Below are 25441 nucleotides of genomic sequence, written 5' to 3' on the forward strand. Positions count from 1 at the left end.
TAGAACTAGAAGGTGTTAGAATATTCTCTAATGCTCTTATTTATTAAACTTGACAGCAACTTCTGCCTTTTCTTCCTCCTTCTTAGTTATAACGCCTCTATGATCATCATTCCTCTCATTGCACCATAAAGCAAAGAACACAAAGAGAGAGAGGTCTTCTCAAACCATCTTGCAGGTAAATTGAGATTTAGCCATTTCAATTTTCCTCAATATTTTTCTGAGTTATTATTATTTTTATCTTCATTCTTATTTGAAAATTTTGAAATCTGGATTCATTTTTGCCTTCAAGGTTTTTAAACTTTTCGATTTTATTATTGTGGGTTTTAAAGTGATTTTTTCTTTCTAAATTGTCTCCTTTTCTCTTTGTTTGTTTCATGAGAAACATCCGTCATCTTGGTGTAGGGGATTTAAATTTTATGCTTCTGAGTTATTTGTAGTCTATTAGCGTGTTTGATTTCACATCATCGACGTGATCATTATCTGGGAATGTGATTTCATGAAGCTACTAGTTATAGCTTCTACATATCTCAGATAAGATTTTTTATTTCTCAAACTGATTTCCAACACGCTATATATTTCATGTGAAAGAAAAGACACATAAATTATTATAAAATGTGTAATGTTTGTTAAACTTGGTTTTTGTGTAGCATGAGAAGATCTAAGTGCACGTTCGGTCAATTTTTAAAAATAATAACATTTTTAAAAATAAACAGTAAAAAATTATGATATTTTAAAACCAAATTCTGGTATAGGTGGATGGTTGTTGTTTTCATGAGTTAAGCTCTCTCTTGGTGAGAGGGGTGTTTGTGTTTATTTGCCTTTTTCTCTTAACGGCAAATTTGTAAATTTTTTCCTTTTTTTTTCATCTGGAAAATTTTAATTTGTTGCCAATATGTATTGACAATAACTTAGTGCATGTGACCCAAGCATGAAAATTGGTAGATAGACTGCCTGTTACGAATAGCAACTTAGGAATTCAGGATACGAGGCCCAGAAGAAGGAGCAACATACCTGGGCACTTAAAGGACTATGAGCTACAAGTTTAACAGGCTCTCGTGGAGGTACAGCAGCAAAAAGCACGTGGAGGATCATTCTAGAAGCTTAAGGATGGGAATGTAAGCTTGCTAGGAGCCGTTAGGATTGTTAGTTAAGCTGTTACATAACTAACTACATGTATAAAAGCCATGCAAGAACCCGTGAATGGGGATCTGGAAATAATACTCTCTTTTTTACGTTTAGATCTCCTTTCTCTCTCCTCTCCTCTTCCCCTTCCCCCTCGAATATTCAGTTATGATAAGCAACACCTAACATTGGTGCTTTCATTGCATCCTCTCCGCCATGGCTGACGCTACGCGATCGAAGAAAAGTATGGAGCGTTGGGAAGACGCGTTTGCGAAGCTGTCTGCATCCATGACGTCAAAGTTCGATGAACTTCTTGCTCGTATGAACCAGCTAGAAACCTCCCACGCCACCGCTCACGCTCCGCCATCGTTTGTGAATTCCGCCGCAACGGCCACTGCAAACACAGCTTATCGATTGAAACTGGAGGTTCCAAGATTTGACGGCACGGATCCGGAAGGATGGATATTCAAAGTAACTCAGTTCTTTGAGTACCACGCGACGCCGGAGCACGACAGGTTAACGATTGCATCGTTTTATATGGAGGGCCCAGCCCTGGCGTGGTTTCAATGGATGTATCGCAGTGGCCAACTCTCTTCGTGGTCAGTTTTCCTTCACGCCATTCATGCTCGGTTTTCATCATCAGCATATGAAGATCCCACGGGAGTTTTTTGTAAGCTCACACAGCGGACCACCGTGTCGGCATATCTCTCGAAATTTGAAACTCTTGCTAATAGAGTCATCGGTCTCCCAGCGCCGTTTGTATTAAGTTGTTTCATATCTGGACTTAATCCTGCAATTCGTAGGGACGTTCAGGTGATGCAACCGCATTCACTAGCTCAGGCGGTTTCGTTCGTGCGCCTCCATGAAGAGAAGCTTCTGGATAGTCGCCGTCAGACCAGTAAGTCTCCTTCCTCTCCAACTCCGGGAACAAGTATCACACGTACGTCTTCTTCCTTGATCTCACCTCCAACAGATTCATCGCTACTCCCTCCTCCAAGTAGACCACGTAACTCATCTATTCCCTTCAAAAGATTAACTCCGTCGGAACTCGCCTTACGCCGGGAACAAGGCTTATGCTTTAATTGCGACGAAAAATATTCAAGAGGACATAAGTGTGCTTCGTCCCTATTCTTATTTGTCACGGAAGATGATGATGATAATCGGGAAAGTGACCCTGGCCCATCGCAATTACCTTCCGCATTACAGGAATCAGTTCCGGCGCAAATTAGCCTCCATGCTTTGTCTGGTCACGGTGCACCTGAGACATTACGCCTTACGGGATTCATTTGTGAGCATCGCGTCCAGATTCTAATCGATGGAGGCAGCACTCATAATTTCCTACAACAGAAATTGGTCGCATTACTACACGGGATTCATTTGTGAGCATCGCGTCCAGATTCTAATCGATGGAGGCAGCACTCATAATTTCCTACAACAGAAATTGGTCGCATTACTACAGCTACAACCACATGAGACCTCCACCTTGCGGGTCACTGTAGGTAATGGTGAAGAATTGCAGTGCAATCAGGTATGCCCTAATCTCGCCGTGAAAATACAAAAACATGAATTTCAGGTTGACTTGCATGTCTTGCCCATACGGGGAGCTGACGTTGTGCTGGGAGTTCAGTGGCTCAAAGCTTTAGGCCCAGTCCTTACTGATTACACAGCCATGAAATTCATCTACAATGACCAGCTGATTGAGTTAGTGGGGGATCGAGACTCGTCTCTGCAAATGATATCACCTTCTCAGTTACGAAGGCTGGTGGACACAGGTAACACCAGTACCTTCTTCCACATTAAAATGGAACCTTCTTTGGAGACACCAATAAATATAACCCACCCATTACCGGCCGTCCAACAACTCCTTTCCAAATACGCTTCTCTCTTCTAGCCTCTATCAACTCTACCCCCATCGCGAGCCACCGACCACAGCATTACCCTTCTTCCTAACTCCACCCGAGTCAATGTTAAACCCTACCGTTACCCTCACTTCCAAAAACAAGAGATAGAAACCCAAGTTGCCGCCATGCTCAGACAAGGCCATATCCAGCATAGCTCAAGTCCATTCTCATCTCCGGTCCTACTAGTTTAAAAGCGCGATGGATCGTGGCGCTTTTGTGTGGATTATAGGGCTCTCAACGCGATAACGATGCGGGATCGCTTCCCTATTCCGACGGTGGATGAGCTTCTAGACGAGCTCGGCGGCGCGGTGTGGTTCTCGAAGCTCGACTTGATGCAAGGATACCATCAGATTTTGATGAGAGAAACCGATGTGGGCAAGACAGCGTTTCGCACTCATCATGGGCATTACGAATTTCGTGTAATGCCCTTTGGCCTTTGCAATGCTCCATCAACGTTCCAAGCGACGATGAACAGGTTGTTTCAGCCCCATTTACGGAGGTATATCATCGTCTTCTTTGATGATATACTGATATACAGTAGCAGCTTGGATGAGCATATCAACCGCTTGGAAATCGCGTTTCAGGTATTACAATATGGTCAGTTTACTCTTAAGTTCACCAAGTGTTCATTCGCGCAGAAACAAATAGAATACTTAGGCCATATCGTCACCGGTAATGGAGTCCAACCTGTACCGGAGAAGGTACAGGCCATTCAGGGTTGGCCCCAACCACGATCCATACGAGCCCTACGAGGTTTCCTGGGATTGGTAGGTTTTTATCGCAGGTTCATCAAGGGGTACGCGATGATAGCTCATCCACTCTCACAGCTATTGACTAAGGCGGAGTTGGTTTGGTCTCCGGAAGCCGACAGCGCATTCCAAAAGCTCAAACAGGCGGTCACGACGGCGCCAGTACTTGCCCTCCCAGACTTCTCCAAGCCCTTTTCTGTAGAAAATGATGCTTCGGGCTTGGGAATGGGCGCGGTGCTATCACAGGATGGGCATCCTATCTCTTTCTTCAGCAAGCAATTTTGCCCCAGGTTACTACGAGCTTCCACTTATGTTAGGGAGCTCGCCGCCATCATCGCCGCGGTTAAGAAATGGCGGCAGTACTTATTAGGCCACTCCTTCATCATATTGACCGATCACAAGAGTTTGAAGGAGCTCATGAACCAGGCTGTTCAAACTCCTGAACAGCATAAATATTTAGCGCGCTTACTGGGCTTTGATTATGAGATCCAGTATCGAGCAGGGAAGAGCAATATCGTCGCAGATGCCTTGTCCCGGTCAATGCAGGCCTCATTGTTCATTATCTCAGTCCCTCACTTCGTCTTCCTCGACGAGTTGCGCAGGGAGTTACAGGAAAATTCAGTGTTTAGGGAGTTAAGGAAGAAAATAATCGCGGAACCTCAAGCCTATCCTGATCACTCTCTAGCCCAGGACCTCATTCTTTATCGGGGTCATATATGGTTACCTGAGGACTGTTCCTTAATCAAGATCCTTCTCTCGGAGTTCCATCAATCACCCTCAGGGGGGCATATGGGATTCCGCAAGACCCTGAATCGTATAACTGAGAATTTCACGTGGAGTACGAGTACTCGAGACACACGTAACTTTGTCTCTAAATGTTTAGACTGCCAACTAGTGAAGTACGAAACAGCGAAGCCTCGAGGCCTTCTATGTCCCCTTCCGGTGCCGTCGCAGCCATGGGAGGACCTTTCAATGGATTTCATCGTAGGTCTTCCGGCATATCATGGTAACACATGTATCTTGGTCATTGTAGACCGCTTCTCTAAGGGAGTGCATCTAGGAATGCTTCCCTCCCATCACACAGCTTAGATGGTGGCTCAGTCATTCATGGAAATGGTGGGCAAGCTGCATGGGATGCCTCGCAGCATCATCACGGATCGTGACCCACTCTTCCTGAGCAAGTTCTGGTAGTCCCTGTTCTCCTTAAGTGGAACCAAACTCCGCATGAGTTCTGCTTATCATCCTCAAACGGATGGGCAAACTGAAGTCACGAATCGGGTGGTGGAGCAGTATTTACGAGCGTTTGTACACCGGAAACCCAGTTCGTGGGGGCGCCTTCTATTGTGGGCGGAATGGTCGTATAACACGTCCGTTCACTCATCTACAGGGATGACACCTTTCGAGGTCACGTTCGGCCGCAAACCGCCAAGTTTTCCACAATATTTGACTGGCACTTCCACGGTAGCAGCAGTGGACGAGCTACTTAGCCAAAGGGAGGATATCTTCAACCTCCCTCGCCGGAAATTGCAGAAGGCGCAGACTCGTATGAAGGAGATAGCGGATGGACGTCGCAGGGACCAGGAATTTCAGGTCAATGAATGGGTCCTGGTCAAGTTGAGGCCTTATCGTCAGACCACAGTGACTGGAACGGGGCAGTCTAAACTATCGCGGCGTTTCTATGGACCCTTCAAGATTATCGAGAGAATGGGTCCCGTGGCATACAAGCTGGAACTACCAGAGAACTCTCGCATTCATCCGGTGTTCCATTGTTCACTTTTGAAACCCTTCGTGGGTTCACCTGATTCGGTAATAGCGGCAACACTTCCTTCAGGAGCGATGGATAACCAACCACTTACGACACCCTTAGCAATTCTGGGTCAAAAAATGGTGCAGACAGACCAAGGGCTCACACGCATGGTTCTAGTGCAATGGCAAGGCTTGCACCCGGACGAGACGTCGTGGGAAGAGTGGGAAGGCCTCAAGGAACAGCATCACCTTGAGGACAAGGTGCTATTCGAAGACCACGGGAATGTTACGAATAGCAACTTAGGAATTCAGGATACGAGGCCCAGAAGAAGGAGCAACATACCTGGGCACTTAAAGGACTATGAGCTACAAGTTTAACAGGCTCTCGTGGAGGTACAGCAGCAAAAAGCATGTGGAGGATCATTCTAGAAGCTTAAGGATGGGAATGCAAGCTTGCTAGGAGCCGTTAGGACTGTTAGTTAAGCTGTTACATGCTGTTACATAACTAACTACATGTATAAAAGCCATGCAAGAACCCGTGAATGGGGATCTGGAAATAATACTCTCTTTTTTACGTTTAGATCTCCTTTCTCTCTCCTCTCCTCTTCCCCTTCCCCCTCGAATATTCAGTTACGATAAGCAACACCTAACACTGCCAAAGTTAGGTAACGATTGTAATGCAAAGTGGAACCACATGCATCTGAAAAAAGGTGCCAACTCAGTTATATTTTTACTTGCCTATTTGAAACCTTACTGAATTTTCGTTTTCTTCTCGAGTGTCATTAAACTCTCCCAACTTTAGAAGATTAATTTGGGCAGATGAGTGTGAATGACTTGATTTGTCTATGTAATTCAAAACAGAATGCAGGTCTCACTTGTTTGCATGTTCCTTTTTTATGAATCTCAAGTTCATTATTGATGTATTTTGTTGTATTAGTGTGCTTTCTGCCATCTGCTGATTGATTGTTTGATTAAATTTTATTTCTTCTGCGTAATGTGTGGCCATATTTGGTTTCCATTTATTCTTGATTTTTGACAATCTTACATTTCTGTCATACTTGTTTAGTCTTGTTTTGTTCTTCTTGGTCATGAATCGTTTATTTTTAAGAACTCTAAAAACCAGTAGACTACCTGAGAGAAATGTAATTGATGTGCTAAATACTTTGTTTTTTAATCCAGTCCTGTTTAAATATGATCAAAACTCACCTAATGTCTTATGGTTTTGGGATTGTTAAAGTAAATAGTCAAATAGTCAAATATTTACTTAAATTCGTGTTAGTTTATATTTCAACCGGATTTTTTATAATCAAATATGAAATCAAACACAGATCATTAAAGTTGTCATAGAGATATGTTATTCTATAAAGATCTAATACCGAATCATGATTTTATAAACCGTTAAAATAATTGATAGTGATTTGTGTTTTTTAATCAAGTGGTAAAAGATTTAAATATTTATTAATTCTTACACATAGAATAAATTTTGTTAGGAGAAAAATAAAAAAAATGAGATTAAAAAATTATTAAGCCAAAAAAGAATGTTGAACAAATCAAAAGAGAAGAATTAAAGAAAGGACAAATGCTAATTGATCCCTAAAAACATAATATTATTGAATTCAAGATTTGAATATCCTTATATGTACCTCAAAGATGTGTGTAAAAAGAAAAGTGTGTGATTTTTTATTAAATAAAATCAATAATATAAATAATAGATACTAATAAAATAAATTTAAGTCAAGCAAATGAAAAGATTTTATTTTATTTAAAAAATATTTTTTCTCCTATCATATTTAATAAATATAATTTCTATAAAATATAATTTTTATTTTAAATCAACAGGTATAAATTTTTATCAATAGTTAAAATAGATTTAAGTGAACTTCCAGAAAAAAAAAATTTATTTGTTTGTTTAAGTGTTGAAGATATTTATCCTCTAACTTATTTTTTCTCATCACAATTGTTTTTCTCTTTTTACTACCAAACAAAACCTTACAAGAATATTGGATTTTTTTTACTCCAGTGCACTTGTTTTCTCCTTATTTTTTTTTTCCAAAATACACCTGCCTCAAAATTGTTTCCTAAACAACACTCCTTTTTAGTTTGCAGAGAGAAGTCGGGGTTAGGGAACCCACCTTCTCTTTGCTCCTATTGTTTTTTAATTTAAAAATATTATTAAATTCTTTTTTTTATATTTTTTTAAAAATAATTTACTTGTTTTTTAAATATTATTTGCAGATAAAAATATAACTTAATTTTTTAATATTATTATTTTGTTTTATAAATAATAAGAATATTTTTTGTTTAATTATTTATTAATAGTTTGAAAATAATTAATTAATAATCTTAAAATAAATTTAAAAAACAAAGTGATTAAAAAAATAAATTGATTAAAAACACAATAAATATATGATTATCACATCTTAATTATATTATATTAAGAAATTAAAATACTCAAATAACATAAAATATTAAAAATTAAAGAGACAAACATCATAAATGGAACATATAATAAAACAAAAATAACAGAATGGACTAACAATAATAATTGAAGCATGAAAATAATGAAAGCATAAATAACTAACACATGAATCATCCCCATTACCAACCTCATTTGATTATTAATCCTTGGTAAGGAGACATGTTACAACCTATTATAGTTTTTTACCAAACAACTACGGTATTCATACTAGAAAAAAAATGTGAAAATTTTCGATAATAAAGACATAACAGAAAAAATTATTCCAGCATATCTTCATCTTCAGATTTTTCTTAGATAAATATTATTGTTCATGTATTTTATTTATGATGTAATGTATTCTAGTATAAATAAATTATTAAAAAAATATATAACTAGTTTTTATACATTTTTTTTTGAAAAAAATACTATAAACAAAAGAATTCATTTATTAATTTAACTTGTTAAATAAAAATTTAAGTTTTTTAAAAAGAAAAATTAATTCCTTTATTATTTAATTATTATTTTTACATTAAAGATAAATTAATTTTTTAATATTATTGTTTTATTAAATATATTTTTAATATAAAAATAAAATTTTAAAAAATAAAGGAATTAATTTTTCTTTTAAAAAATAACAAAAAGTTAAATATTATTATTATGGTGGTGCGTGACTTATCACGTTGGTCTGGATGCTAATATAGTAAAGAATATTGTGAATAATAATAATAATAATAATAATCTAGAGGGAGTGATTAAAGTAATTCCTTTGAAATGGTGGTCATCAAAATTATCATTCAATTCAAGTCTATTTTTATATGTTGTATATATATTGTAATTATTTGATGTATATTTTCATGAAATTTCTTGGTTTATGATCATCCTTCATATCTTATCTATTCTAAAATGCTATTATTAGTTAAGTAAAAAATATTTTATTTTGAAGTATAAGTTTTTATCCATAGTTGAAATGGATTTAAGTGAACTTCATATTAATGATTATTATGTCGTTAAAATCTCGATCTAACAACTCAAAAAACTTCAAATTTTCTTTACATATAATATAAATAGATATAACTCTAATAATAAAAAAAATTATATATTTGTTAAAGTCTTGAAGATATTTAACCTCTAACTTATTTTTTCTCCTCACAATTATTTTTATCTTTTGTACTACCAAACAAAACCTTACAAGAGTACTAAGCTAGTAGGGGTGGGAATATGTCAAGTCGGCCTACAGGGGCCTATGACCTGACCTACATAAAGTCTGACCTATTTAATTAAAAGGTTAGGCTAAGACTTTTTTAAAAGCCTATTAGATTAAATAGATCAGGTTTAGGCTTATTAAAAAACCTTATAAGCCTGATAGGCCTATATATATATATATATATATATATATATATATATATAGGGTGCCTCACAAAGAGAACGAGGACTCCTTTAAATAGACCCAAGATTTTACTGTATCTACAGTATCGGTAATGTTTACCAGAACTGTTACAAATTACTTTTGACAGGGTACCGGGTAATTAGTTACAATAATACGTGATTACCACAACTAACTAATCATCATCTAATGATATACCAAAACAGTCATCCTCATTCTGATAGAATGGATCATCATCTTGGTCATCATTATTTTCTGATGATTCGGCCTCCTTTTTTGGTGGTTCTTCATCTTCTTCTTGTTGAAGTAGTTGGAGAACTTCCTTGAAATTCTGGGCAAGACTCTCTTTAGATTTTGAGCTTGCCAAGAATGCTGGGAGTTGAGACTTCTGATTCAGAAATAAGGATGTCTCTGGATCAACAGGTTTTAGAAACTCAGGGTTGCTCTGAAACCAGTTCTTGACCTGATCTGGAGCAGCCTTTGAGGTATCGAATTGTGACCACCATTTTATAAAGGCATGTCTTTGTAATGGCGGATACAGCTTGCTATTTTCAGTTTTTCCATATATGTATTGCCATGAAAAAATCCATGACAAAGCAAAGCTGGAAAAGTACTTCAAATCTGTTGGAATTCTTGATTCTTTGCTATTGAAGAGTTTGTTGAACTGTTGGAATCCCTGTTGGACTTCTTTTGGAAATATTTGTGGTATTGGTCCGAAGTAGTTCCACCATTGGAGGAACCAATTTGGAAAATTGTACACGGTGTTATTTTTTAAGTAAATCAGCCATGAATGCTTGAATTTACTATTTTGATGTCAGAATACATTGGTCCAGGCGTCAATGTAATCCCAATAATTATATCCTACAGGGTCAAAAGGTGCAGAAAATTTCTTGGGTTGGTTCAAGTTGGAGCCATAATGTCGTGGCTGCATTACTTTTATGATCTGGATTGTGGAGTGGGTGTTTGGATTTGGGTCTTTGGGGTCCTTGAAATGTTTAATAGATACGGAGTTTGTATCTATTAGGATGAATTCATAGAATTTTCTAGTTTTGTTTATGGTTGTTGGCCTATAATGAAATCCTGGGGGGAATACTTTGGCGGTGGCCTTGAAAGGATTCTTATCCCAGTATTCTGGTTCCATTTGTAAGACATTGAAAATTTTGTTTTTTGAAATGTAGCTGTTGTTGGGTTGTGATGTTGAGTCTTGTTGAGTCAACGGTTGGCTTTGTTTTTTGTTACAGACGATTTTGGTCTGTTTGGCTTTTTGAATTTGTTTTTGCAGATCCGTTTCAGAATCATCGTCTGATTCTGAGGCCATTTCTACCCAGGTCTTTTTGGCTAATTTTGGTACTTTGGTAAGGCCTATGTCTTCTAAGGCCAGGAGAGTTTGGATTGACCAGGCATAGTCAGCCACAGTCTGTTTTGTTGTTGTTGGTTTTGGGGATTCCTGAGTTGATGACTCAGGTTTAATGGTAGTTATCTGGGTCAATGACCCTTCAAGTTTTCCTTTCTAGGATGATGACCCAGTCTGGGTAGGTGACCCAGAAGATGACGTGGTTGCCTTCTTGGTTATCGGCTCAGGTAGAGCCAATAGAACATCTTTTCCTTTAGAACTGGATCTTCCTCCTCTGCCGGAGGAGCTGGACACCTTAGGAGGCATCGGGAATTTTCTGTAAAAATTCACGGGTGAGGTAGTCAGGTAGAGAGTTTGAAGAGCCCTTGATATACTCTATGTCAAAATCAAAGACGCTTAAAATTGCTTGCCATCTTGCAAAAATTTGTTTTGAGGCAAGGTTTTTAACATCCTTTTGTAAAATGTCTTTGGCTGATTTGCAGTCAACCCTGACTAAAAATTTTTGATTCAATAAATCAGATTGAAATTTGGAAATGCACAAAACAATTGCTAAAACTTCTTTTTTAACAGTTGAATATTTTAATTGTGCAGGATTCCAATGTTTTGAAGTATATGCAATGACATGCTCTTGACCATGTACTTGCTGTTTGAGGATGCCACCATAACCGATGTCTGATGCATCAGTTTCGACAATTTTGAATGCCTGTGGAATGGGAAGATACAGACATTTTATGGATTGGACTTTGACTTTGATTTCTTTAACTGCTTGAGTATAGAGGTCAGACCAAGGAGGCGAATTCTTTTTCAGCCTATCATGTAATGGTTTGACAATATTGTTTAAATAGGGGACAAATTCTCCTACATAATTTAGACACCCCAGAAATCGTTGTAACTGGGTTTTATCTAGGATTTGGTTAGGAAATTTGCTGGCAAACTCTATTGATCTTTCTATTGGAATAATTGTACCTTGGTGTATATTGTGACCAAGGAATCGTATCCGTGTCTGGAAAAGATTGATTTTTTATTTGGAGACTGCCAAACCATTCTGTTTAATGATATGGATGAAAGTTTGGAGGTGTTTGAAATATTAATCAATATCTTGGGAAAAGATTAAAACATCATCAATGTAGACAATGACGAATTTTGAATAAGGATTGAAAATATCATTCATAATTTTTGGAAATTCTGAAGGGGCATTCTTCAGTCCGAAGGGCATTACATTCCACTCATATTGCCCGAAAGGTATAGTAAACACCGTTTTGTACCTATCTGATTCTTGGATTTGGATTTGCCAAAATCCAGATTTCATATCAAATTTTGAAAATACTTTTGCAGAATTTAATCTGTTAAGTAAGTATTTTTTGTTTGGAATAGGATACCTGATCCATTGTAATGCTTGATTTAGTGGTTTGTAATTTATGACTAAGCGGGGTGTTCCTCGCTCAATTTCGGATTGTTTGTTGACATAAAAAGCCGCACAAGACCATGGGCTTTTGCTTTTCCGGATTAGATCTTTATCAAGTAAATCCTTAATTTCTTTTTGGAAATATTGAAGGAGTTCTTCATTCATTTGGATTGGCCTAGATTTTGTGGGAATTTGTTTTTCCCTAAAGTCTTTCTCATAAGGAAGATCAACAATATGTTTCTTTCTGTCCCAAAATGCATGTGACAAATCAGAACAAACAGTTGATTCTATATGATTTAATAAAGATTGGATTTTCTCCTTTATTTGGGGTTTTCCTAGTTGTACTTGAATATTATTAAACGATGCTTCTTCTTTTAAGAAGTTAATTTGATTAATCTTATTTTCTATAAGATTTATGTTTCTGGAGATTGGTTTAGTAGAAAAATTAAATATAATTTTCCTTCCTAAATAATTTGTGGTTATTCCTACATTATATATTTGGATGGGAAATAAAGCCCTTATGAAAGGGGTTCCTAGGATTACTTCGTTCTTAAGGTTTTTTACCAGAAGAAAGTTTGTGTTAATCCTAAGGCCTTGGTTTTCAATAATTGCATTTGATAGCTTAAAATTAATTTTTAATTTTGAGCTGTTTTCTGTACTTAGTTTCTCTGAGGTTTTTTCAAAGAATTTTGTAGGAATTAATCCTTCTAAAATACAGTTTGAGTCAGCCCCTGTGTCAAATAGGGCCATTGTTTCTAAAACAAAATCATTAATAATTATTTTTATGTTTATGTAAAATTTTTGGATTTTAATCTTGTTGATTAATCCCATAAACATATCATCTTCTAGATTTTCTGGTTGGTTTTCCTCACCATTGTTGGTACTTTCAGAATCACTACCTTCCTCAAGCTGAGAAAGAATGATCTGATGAATTTCTTGTTGTTGACGAAGTTCTTTTACCTCCTTTTTTTAGATTGTTTATTTCTGTTTGGAGATCTTGGATAGTCGTTGGTTTGGTTGAAGAATTTTATAATCTTTTGAGTATGTTACTTACATCAAACTTGTTGTTTGTAGTAAAATATTTTTGTTTAGGTTTGACCTCCAATGTTTTCTTGAGTTTTTCAAGAAAAACCTTCTTTTCCTGGGGGTCAGGGATGAAATTAGTTGGTTCAAACAAGAGATCTTGTTCTCTTGTTAGAGTATTGATTTGCCTATCATCATCATCCGTCGATGATAAATGGTCATCTTGTTGGATTAAGTTTAGATCTTTGTCGGAAAGTACGGAGGATGAAGTTTCTGTTTCTTCCTCCGAAGTTTCTATGAGCAAATTGTTTATTTGTTCTTCGATTGTGGGTTCTAGGTTAAGGTTTCTTAATTTCTTCTTTAGTCTACAATACTTACTAATGTGGCCTTGTTTTCCACAATTGTAGCACGTTATTTTTTATTTTATTTTTTGCTTAGGATTTTCCATTTCCTTACTAGTTGAGGGTTTTTGTGAATATCTTCTTTTTGAAAATCTTCTTTTATTGGCTGGTTTATGATCCTGGATTTCTTTCCTAGAGGATTGTTTTTTCTTTTGTTTTGGGCAGGCTGGTAAGCCAAATTGTTCACAGAAGGAACCTAAATCCTTCTTTGTTTGAGTCTTTTCTTTGGCTAATTGACTCTAGATTTTATCATCCTAACAGATTTTTAAGGCTACCTTTTGGACATAGGAAATCAATTGACCATAGCTTAAATTTTCATATGGAATGTCTGCATTGGGAGATTGACTACGAATTTTATCCCTAACCTTGTCTCCTAACGATCTGGGAAGACCGGCTAGAAATTTTTCTTTCCAGAAAGGTTGTTGGCTATCTTCTCTGGTGTAAACCTTAGTTAGGAAAATATCTTTGTACCACCTAAAATCTGCTAAGGTTCTACACTTAAGATTTGATAATAATTCTGCAGACCTATCTTTCCATAAGGATGGGTCTCCAATAAAATGTTGAGCTATTGTAAAAATTAAGGTATTGACAGCGTCAGGAATCTGTTTATCATCGTCATTAGTAATGACTTTTCCATTGAGATCCGTCTTAACTGCGCTGTAAATTTTTTATTTCTCCTCATTAGTGAGATAATTATCCCACCATCCTTTCAGTTGTCCAGAAAATCCTGCCACTAAGATATCTATAATGGTCTCTTTTGAACATTCGTGGGAGGTTTGGTAAGCCGTAGCAACCATGGTCATATGTTGGAGTGTATTCATGATATTATACTCCGTTTGTGCATCTATGTTCCATTCATAGATGTTGTTTGCACTAAAACTCTTGAAATTGTTTTCTCCTCTTTCCTCTAATAGTAGGTCAGGGGCGGTTGGACGTTGATAATATAATTTGGAGGGGGTTTTCCAGTGTTTGGAATTAATTGGATTTATATTATTTTCTGATATTGATCCTATCTCAGTTGTGTTTTCTGAGTTTTGGTCACTATCTTCATTAATGACGTTAATTAATTTGGAGGTACTTCTTGTTACCATTTTGGAAGTGTTTTCTGAAGCTTGGGGAGTATCTGGAATGACCTTAAGTAAACTACCAATTTTTTTTAGTAATTCACTATGATTGTCACCTACTCCTTCAACTAAGGATTTAGTTTTCCTAAGTTCTCTAATTTTTCGTTTAGCTTTTTCACTAACTTTGAAAGGTTTGAACAGTGGTTTTTCAATGGGAATACTTGGAGAGGCTTCCTCAACCAATTTTTGTTAAGGAACTACCTTAGTCTTAATGGTTTCTCCTAAAACTTGTAAATATTTATTGGTGTAGTTTGCCTGTTCCATTAGGCTCTTAATATCTTCAGAGGTTACTTCCTTATTAATATCTTTTGTTTTGAATGGGGTTGCCATTATAGGTTTATTATTACTATCTTTGATATTTGGGAGTTGATATTTGGTCGTGGGAGGTAATTCCGATTGGATTAACTCACCATCTCTTATTTACCAATTTGTTATAACATTTGTTGATGGATCTCCTATGATGTCTTGCTTCCATGGGTAATCTATATCTTTTTTGATACTGTAAGCATGGAACCAATCAAAGAAAATGACAGTAACTTTGACTCTTTCGACAAATTCATAGAACTTGTCTTGGATCTGTTTTCTGTTTGTACCCTTGTAATTCTGGAAAAACCATCTCCTTTGAGGCTCATTTGCCGGAGAATAAAAATCTTTCCTAAGGGTTTCCTTATCAATGCTAAAGTTGTCAGATAACATCATAAGGTTCCATAGAAGAGTATGTTGGGGATTGGATCGACTTTTGGTCATCCTCCTGATCTTGGTTGTAGGTTGTTCTTGGTATGCTAGAAGTGGTATCTAGTCCTTGGAGGTTTACAGTAGGGAACTGGTTATGTAACTCAGATCTGTTTAGTCCTACTGGGATTGAACGGGTTCTAACCGAAAAAGACCTTCTAGCTGACTCATATTCAGACCTAGAGGCTTCTATCCTTGATGAGAAGGAATTTCTCCTATTAAAGGTTATCTCTACCTTTCCGGAGTTATCCTGTTTAATATTTTCAATAATTGGAGCGGGTCGGGGATCAGACGGTGTGGCCTTCTCCATGACCCATTTTTCGGGTAGTGTTACTTCATCCCATTTTATTATTCTTTTTAAAGAAATGTTGGCTTTTGTCATATCGGTGATAAATAAGGTTGTTTCTCCCTTTTGTGGTTGCAACAGGACTCTAGATGCACAAGTATTCATGACCTTGTACAGGATCCTATAAATCAAAGCTGTTGGGATTGATCCTTCTTTCATGTCAAGGCCATGAAGTGGATATTTAAGAATAGAGAGTCAAGAATGTTTCTGTCCATCAGACTCACTGTTTTGTTTGGATAACAATTAAAATATACTGGACCTTGTCCTAGGCTGGTTTCGACTGTTCCAATTAAGGAGTCTTCAAATTTATTGTGCCTAATATCTCTTAGACACATTAAAACTGCTGCATCTATGCCCATGTCTATTAAGGGCTTGATGGCTACTTGTACACAGCCGATGTGTAAATATTTATACTTTCGACTATGTTCATAAATTGAATTTTTTGAAAGTAAATGAAATTCTTCCCCTATGTCTTGTCCTAGAGGAATATTATTTTCTACTGTTTTGATTATGTAATCAAAGTTGTGTTTATCTTTAATTGTTTCAGGAACGTATAGTTGATCCTGAGGGATTTCTGGGATGTTCCAGGCATCCATGTTTTGATTGATATCTTCGAATCGGACTTCCTCATCGAAGAGATTGTGTTTAGGGGCGACCTCTTGGGTCTGGTTATCTTGATCACTTAATAAGTTTGAATTTCTGGAAGAAGTTGATGAAGAGGAATTAGATCGAAAGGAAATACGTGAAAAAGAACGCAGAAGTCAAGACATGATTATCAAATTCTCTAATATCTTTGCCCTCATTTGGTTCCATAGAAATATTTCCGTAAGTAAATACGTAACAAAATTTTTTGGATCTGAAATATTTTTAAGCAAAAACTCATTTTTTTAAAAAAATAGTTTGAACGGAAATCCTATAGCCACCAGTATATTATGTGTTGATATTTTGATTAAACAGTACACCTTAGCCTTACTGCCCTTTATCCATCACGGGTCTTACTGCTACAGTACCTTTCAACTAAAATATTAGACTAATGTACTTCCAGAAAATACTGTTCAAACATCTATTGTACAGATCAAAATAAAATATTACTCATAGTATACAAGGTTCCAGATCCATAAAATTTGTTTACATATGTCCTTACGGACCATGTTCCTACTTCCAAATCAGGCTCTCTGATACTATATATATATATATATATATATATATATATATATATATTATTTTTTGGATACAATTAATTTTTTTTAAACTATCAGACTTTGATTACACTCCATAACTTCTATTCCTATAATCAAGGACTTTAATTACAATTTAGGTGAGTCATGTGTCCTTTTATATTCCTCATTATTTTGATTGACTTTCCTTTTTCTTTAACTTTCCTATTATGTTCCTACTCCATAAAATATTAAATATTTATTGTGAAGAAGACTTTTAAAAAGGCTATCAGGCCAGGCCAGGCTTTTAAAAAGGTTAGGTCGAGCCAAAATAAAAGTCTTTGATAGGCTATAGACCAGGCTCAGGCCTCAAAGATTCATCGTAGGCTAGGCTCAGGCCTTTCAAAGCCTTGCTTGACCTATTCCCACCCCTATTGCTTAGTAGAATCCAGCTAAGTATCATCTCTTCTCCTAAATATTTGTTAGAGTCTTGTTAATAAAACAAATCTTTTTTTAATTTTTTAATCAATACTCTTAAAACAAAGATCAAACACACTTTCTAAAAGTATTTCATTTTATTTATTTTATGAATAAGGAGTATTAAAGTGTATTTCACTAAAAAAAATAAAAAAAATGAAATACAGTACATTTTTTAATAAGATGAAGTAAAAGAAGTGAAATATATATATATATATATATATATATATATATATATATATATAAATAATTTTCATAAATGTAATAATAAAATAAATGAAAAAAAGGCAAATTGTCATTTTCATCCCTGAATATGTAGAGCGCTGGCAAATCCGTCGTGAAAAGATGAAAATTCTAATTTTAGTCATCGAAAGTGAAAAAGTGCGACAAAGTCATTCATCTATTAACTTTCATCCGTTATCTTTAATAAAAGAGCCTACGTGACACCTTTAGGGACAAATTTGTTAGCGTTCAACACATTCAAGTGTGAAAATGATTATTTACCCAAAATATAATTTAATCTTCATCTTTCTCATTTTTTAATCATTGCAAGCACAATTGCGAAATCCGGTTTGACTCAACCGTTCAGACCTATCCAACAGAGACTCGGTGGTCTAACTGAACTAGTTCCACTATTGGATCGGTCATGCAATTGACATGGGATGATCTATCCAAACTCGGACAGTTAGCCACCAGATCCTGATTGCACCGGTCTGACCTGATCAGTTTTACACACAAAAAGGGACCATCTCTACGACATCATTTTGATATCTAATTATTATAAATTGTTATCTTGGATTTTGAAGTATGGATGAATTTTTTTTACTCAAATAATGTTAGTTGTATACTTGTATATAATATATACATATATAATTTTGAATTTTTATAATATATTAAGTCAAACCAGTCCAATGGTTAATCTATCAGTTGGACCACTGTCCATTCATCAACTATTTTAATTGGATCAATGACCGAACTAGGTTTCACAACTATGATTGCAAGCATAACATTACAAAAAATAATTAAAAAATAAAATAAAAAACAAACACAATAATAAAGATAATATTGATTAAAAAATTTATTATTAGATTTGTTTTAACTTAGGTTTGTTTTTTTAAATATTTCTTGCAATATTATGTTTACAGCGATTAAAAAGGATAAAAGAATTAACAGAAATTTATCATATTTTTTTCACTTTTAAAATTAAAATTAAAATTTTTATCTTTTAAAGATAAACTTGTAAGCATGAGAAAAGAAAATAGTTATTAAAAAATAAAAATGAAAGATCTTTACTCATTCAATGATTCGAGTCTGACCCGTGTGAACTCAGGATTCTGAATCTGGAACAGCGATCTCCGTCCGATCCACATGTAAGGTACGACCACGAATCAGTAACAGACACGTGTCTCATCATTCGTGCAGCTGCCATTTGTATATAAAGCACAACACAAGAAGACGTTAACTGGCTGGTACTGCAAATATTCATCCACCACGTGGCGCCATATGATCAAATGACCTTGCTACTAGTCACGGGAAGAGCCCGCCTTGTGGTTAGGTGTTGAAGGATGTTTGGCGGCAAATTGACCAAATAGGGTCACTTTTACAAATATTTTATCAAATAGGGTCTGTTTAAAACTATTGATGAGGGGGGTCTGTTTTTTAATGGATGTCGCCATTGAAGCTAGCGATACAGCTGAGTCGCCATTGGCACTGGCAAGATAGTGCTGACATGGAGGTGTTTCGCCATTGGCAATGGCGAAACACGTGACGTGGAGGTGGGTCTAGCCAGCAGCACTGGCAAAACAGGTGAGGCTAGGGCAGCTAGGTCTGGTGTTGCTGAGTAGGGGTGCAGTGGTTCAGGATGGTTTCACTAACATGGCTGGCGAGTTTGTTTTGAAAGTATCTCGCCATTGTTGCTGGCGAGAAAGGTGCCTACGTGGCACACATGCATGCAAACTGAAAGTAGCAGCATATAAGAAGCAGACTTTTCCATAAACCTTTTCAGAAAGGGTTTCGCAAGTGGGAGTGGCGGAATAAGCTTCTCCCCTATAAAACGATTATACGCGAATGAATGGAAACATCTGCGTATTCTGGTGAATTTCCTAGTGCTTGGTGCTTGTTACGCTTGTGCTGGTGGTGAAAAGCATGAGTTGGGAATTCTCTTCTTGCTTTCTCAAACTTGGTAAATAGTTAATATTTGTTGTGTTAATTTTTTTTTCTGTTGCTTGATAATTAAATTATTTGTTTTAGTTTTAGTTATTATAAAGTTTGTATGCTATATTTGTTTTAGGTATTAATATTATTTGTTTTAGATTAATATTTTTTTTAGGTATTCTAAGATTATTAAAATATGTGGTATGTTAGTTTGTATTAATTTGGTATATATGTTGTTTAAATTTTTTTTGTTATTAAAATATATATTGTGTTATTTATTTAAATTTGTGTTTGGTGTTGTTACGTTACGCTTTGGTGGTGACAAAAAGCTTGTGAGTTGCATGTTCTCCCGCCCATATTTGGTTTTTTCAAACTTGGAACGTAGTTAAAAAATTTTGTGTTCTATTTTTTTTGTTGGTCATAATTAAATTATTTGTTTTAGTTTTAGGTATTATAAAGTTTGGATGTTATATTTATTTTAGGTATTCTAAGTTATTATTCAAATATATGGTATGTTAGTTTGTATGAATTTGGTATATATATTGTTTAATTTTTTTTTTTTGTTATTTTAAGTTATTTTGGGTATTCTAATAACAAAAAACCTCTTTACTGAAACTTCAAATTAAAACTTTATTCTAATAAAAAATTAATTACTTCAAATAAATATCATGCCAGAAACTTAAAAAACTTGTACGCTTTCAAAGTAGAAATTTTAAAGGCACATCAAACCATCAACGAAGTTGCTATTATAAATAATTAATCTTAAATATAATAACTTCAAAATAAATAAATCTAATTAAAAAAATACTACACTCAAACTTTAAATTAAAAATTTATTCTAACAAAAAATTAATTATATGATGCAGAAACTTAAAAAACTTGAACGCTTTGAAAGTAAAAATTTTAAAGGCAGAACGGAAACCTTTGAAAGTAGACATTTTAAAGGCAGAACAAATCATTAAAGAAGTTGCTATTATAAATAATTAATCTTAACATTAATAACTTCAAAATAAAAAAATCTAATTACAAAAAAATACTCGAAACTCAAATTTTATTCCAGACTCAAAATAATTACTTCAAATAAATAAAAACGATGCCAGAGAAGAGAAATTACTGATTGAGAGAAACTTTAAAAACACTTAGAACACTCAGAAATTTTTAAAGGCACAAAGCATCAACACAAAAGCATCAACACGAAGTTGCTATTTAAAGGGCACAACACACCTATTTTGTCAATACCATTGGCGATATATGCTCCTTGTTTCGCCAACACTGGTTGCGAAACTAGCTTAGCCTGAACCCTACTGCCCTACTGCTATCCTGTGCCCTTTGCACCTTGCCTGCGCCCTCTGCACCGAAATCTCCAGTCAAAGTGGCGAAAACTGTGCCAGCTATCTCGCCAATGACACTGGCGGAACAGCCACGTGTCCAGTGCAAGCGTATTTCGCCATGCATGCTGACGATATACATGCATGTTGGCAATATACATGCATGCATGGCTGAATCTTGGTAAAAAAGAAACCCCCTTGAAAATAGTTTTAAAACAAACCTATTCTAGGAATTAGTTTGTAAAACTAACCCCATTAGGTCAATTTACCGATGTTTGGCATGCCATCATTTTCATTGTCCCTAATTCTCACCAATCTCATACTCAAAAGATTTTGTCACTTTGTAACAAGGGAGATGTTACTAAGATTTAATAAAGGACCAAAAGTTTAAACGATAAACTATACAGTATTTTTAACAATTTTAATATACTATTATTATATTTTTATTTGATATTTAAGAATATTTCTATAATTTAAACTCATGCATTAAGTATAAATTAATTTTAAATTATCATTCACTCATATATCATCATTAATATAATTTTTAAGATAATTATCATAGTTATTATAGATGATAAAATATTATTGAATCAAGTTTTAAATTTTTTTTTACAATTTTATTATATAACTTCTTTTTTCTATTTATTAACAATATATTACTTTTATAGCCTCATTTGTTGTCCTATTTCTCACTCCCACATCTATGTTAACTTTGTTTTTTCTTCCTTGAATGTTTTGTCACATTGTAACAAGTGAAATTGTTAAGATTTTTAAAAAAGCAAATTGTTTGAATAATAAATTAAATTTCAAACAATTTTAATATACTAATATTATATTTTTATTTAATATTTTTAAGTTTTCTTAGTATTTAAGAACATTTATTAACAAGACCTCTTATAGCTAATTTTTTATGGAATGACTATTTTTTTTAGTAATGACTATTTTTTTTTAGTAATGAGAATTTTGCATTTCTATTAACTCACTATAATAATAATGATGACGATTGAGTTAAGTTCAAGTGAAGAGATTGTATGCATGAGTGTAAATTAGCTTATTTAGTTGACCAGACTTTCCTTATAATTCACAAAGGTTGTTACAGAAATTCAATGTATCTAATTTAAGTATATTAATGCATTAAAATCTATATATAAATATATATATATATAAATATATATATATATATATATATATATAAAAGATATATTTGTTAAATTCTTAATTGAAATTGTAAGAAAGATGAAGAAAAAATCAACCAGCAAGAAAGAATCAAATAAAATTCAGATTCTATCATTCATGAGGGAAATCTTGCCCAATCATAATATTGAGATTTCACCTGATTTTATTTGTGTCAAAGATTTTGATAGAATTTTACTTATTCAATACTACTACAAAGTGGATAGTAAAAAACTTAGAAACAATATAGAGTATATCAATATTCCTTTTTATGACTTTATATTTCTTAATTTCTAATGTTATACAAAGTTTTTATACTACAAAAAATAGATCATCAAATGTATTTTTATTGAAATTCAGAATTTTTTTTATTATGAAAATCTCCCTTATTAAATGTAACAAATATTTCTTAATGTTTATTAAACTTGATTTTTGTGTAGCATGAGAAGATCTAAGTGCACCTTTGGTCAATTTTTACAAATAATAACATTTTTAAAAATAAACAGTACAAAATTATGATATTTTAAAACCAAATTCTGGTATAGGTGGATGGTTGTTATTTTCATGAGTTAAGCTCTCTCTTGGTGAGAGGGGTGTTTGTGTTTATTTGCCTTTTTCTCTTAACGGCAAATTTGTAAATTTTCTCCTTTTTTTTCATCTGGAAAATTTTAATTTGTTGCCAATATGTATTGACAATAACTTAGTGCATGTGACCCAAGCATGAAAATTGGTAGATAGACTGCCAAAGTTAGGTAACGATTGTAATGGAAAGTGGAACCACATGCATCTGAAAAAGGTGGCAACTCAGTTATATTTATAATTGCTTATTTGAAACCTTACTGAATTTTCATTTTCTTCTCGAGTGTCATTAAACTCTCCCAACTTTAGAAGATTAATTTGGGCAGATGAGTGTGAATGACTTGATTTGTCTATGTAATTCAAAACAGAATGCAGGTCTCACTTGTTTGCATGTTCCTTCTTTATGAATCTCAAGTTCATTATTGATGTATTTTGTTGTATTAGTGTGCTTTCTGCCATCTGCTGATTGATTGTTTGATTAAATTTTATTTCTTCTGCATAATGTGTGGCCATCTCTGGTTTCGATTTATTCTTGATTTTTGACAATCTTACATTTCTGTCATACTTGTTTAGTCTTGTGTTGTTCTTCTTGGTCATGAATCGTTTATTTTTAAGAACTCTAAAAACGACTAGACTACCTGAGAGAAATGTAATTGATGTGCTAAATACTTTGTTTTTTAATCCAGTCCTGTTTAAATATGATCAAAACTCACCTAATGCCTTATGGTTTTGGGATTGTTCAAAAATGACATCAGAAACAAGTTATAAAAATTGTTATGCTGGTTATGTTTGTAGAAGTTTCAAGAATTTCATTCAGGAGATTATATTCTCTGACAATCATCCCAACTTATTAAATTTGTTCATCTTTCTTTCAGGTGTGTCTTTCATTGTATATTCTGCTGCTGGGTAATTGGAAGGCTAACCAGGTGCTGCTTCATTCCTTAATTATTCTTCAAACATTCCAAGAAGTCCATATTCTTCATTGTTCTCTAGTGTCATCACCAAAATCAGGGAATGCTGAAAGATGTGCTTGACAGTTAAGAATTCCTTCACCGAGGCTGATGAGTCCGTGCCTCCATCTGAGCTATCCTTGTTCAACCTTTGCAAAAGTCTACCATGCTAGGAACATCATAACTGGCATGAGTGTGGCCATTAAGATTACTGGCAAGGACAAGATTCTGAAAGTTGGGATGATTGATCAGATTAAGCGCGAAATTTCAGCGATGAGGCTAACCAGGCATCCACATGTGGTTGAGCTTTACGAGGTAATGGCCAGCAAAACCAAAATTTACTTTGTTATGGAGTATGTAAAAGGTGGTGAGCTCTTCAATAAGGTATCCAAAGGAAAGCTCAAGCAGGATGATGCTAGGAGATAATTTCGGCAATTGATCAGCGCTGTTGACTACTGCCATAGCAGAGGTGTGTGCCATCGTGATCTGAAACCAGAAAATCTTCTACTGGATGAAAATGGGAATATAAATGGATTACTCCACACTACATGTGGTGCCCCTGCCTATGCTGCTCCGGAAGTGATAAACAGAAGGAGTTATGATCTTGTATGTTCTATTGGCAGGGGAGAGTTCAAATTTCCTAACTGGATTGCACCAGATGTACGCAGATTGCTGTCGAAACTCTTGGATCCAAACCCAAAGACAAGGATATCAATGGATGCATTATTTGTGAAAAAATTGTTTTAGTATGTGTAAAAATCTCATATCACTTTAAACTTTAAAGTTAAGATCAAGAGAAATATATATATATATTTGATTTCTCAGAGCGTGACAGAAATTCAAAGCGAAAAGTATCTCAAATATAGTCTTACATATCAAAGAATTTGACGTCGGAATAAAAATATAAAACTCAAATAGCCTTTTTTGATAGAGAAACTCAAATACTAATTTAAAAGTGTATTTCAATTTACTCCCTTCTAAACTCAAATACGAATAAATTTAACTAAATCCAAATCTTTTCAGTTAATTTTATTTTTCAGCTTAAAAACATAACGCATAAATTAGAAATATGATTAATTGTTTTATTCGTATTAAAATTATTTTAATTTTAGTATAATATTTGATATTACTTTTCTTATATTTATTATGAAGTAAAAATATTTGAAAATTAAAGTAAGAAAATAATTTCATAATAGAAATAAAATAATTAATACTATAAAAGGAATGCATTATTATCAGTAATCTTTTATCATTACAAAATGAAAGACATGTATTAAATAAATTTATTAATGATATAAGACATCATGAGGTTAGTTAAGTGGAATCGGATATAGTCTTGTATCTAACTAATTCAAGGTTTAAGTTTATATATTAAAGATAAAATAAGAAGAAAATATAAAATGTTAGAAACTAGTATTTTTAAAAATATTAATTTAAGTAACATTTTAAAAAATGTTAAAAATTACTGAAAAAACTTGTTTACTAAATAGTCAAACAAGTTTTTTAGCTACTAAAGAAAGTCAGAAGTCATTTGAAATGTAACAATATTTCTTTACGAATCTAACTAGATTTTAAACTTGTGCATTGTACCAATAATGATTAACATTGTATTTCTTAACTAAATGGTCGTAGAGTTTGAATATTGATTAACCCTTACGCATAGAATTAAAGAAAGAACACATGCTAATTTATCCCTAAAAACATAATATTAATGAATTAAAGATTTCAATGTCCTTACATATATGTCAAAGATGTATGCGGAACGGAAAGAAAAGTGGGTGATTTTTACTAAATAAAACCAATAAAATAAATAAATAATAGATACTAATATATTATATTAAGTTTTGACAGGTAGATATCCCCATAATTTTATATTTA

General features: G+C 34.2%; 1 long non-coding RNA gene across 1 annotated transcript; it reads left to right on the plus strand.

The window, feature by feature from the left end:
* On the plus strand, positions 1-24387 carry LOC114405384. Its single transcript, XR_003665188.1, has 2 exons — positions 1-175; positions 23489-24387. It is a non-coding gene; the product is annotated as an uncharacterized LOC114405384 (long non-coding RNA).
* Positions 24388-25441: the final 1054 nt, after the last annotated feature.

This window comes from Glycine soja, chromosome 3, assembly GCF_004193775.1.
Source record: "Glycine soja cultivar W05 chromosome 3, ASM419377v2, whole genome shotgun sequence".
NCBI lineage: Eukaryota > Viridiplantae > Streptophyta > Magnoliopsida > Fabales > Fabaceae > Glycine > Glycine soja.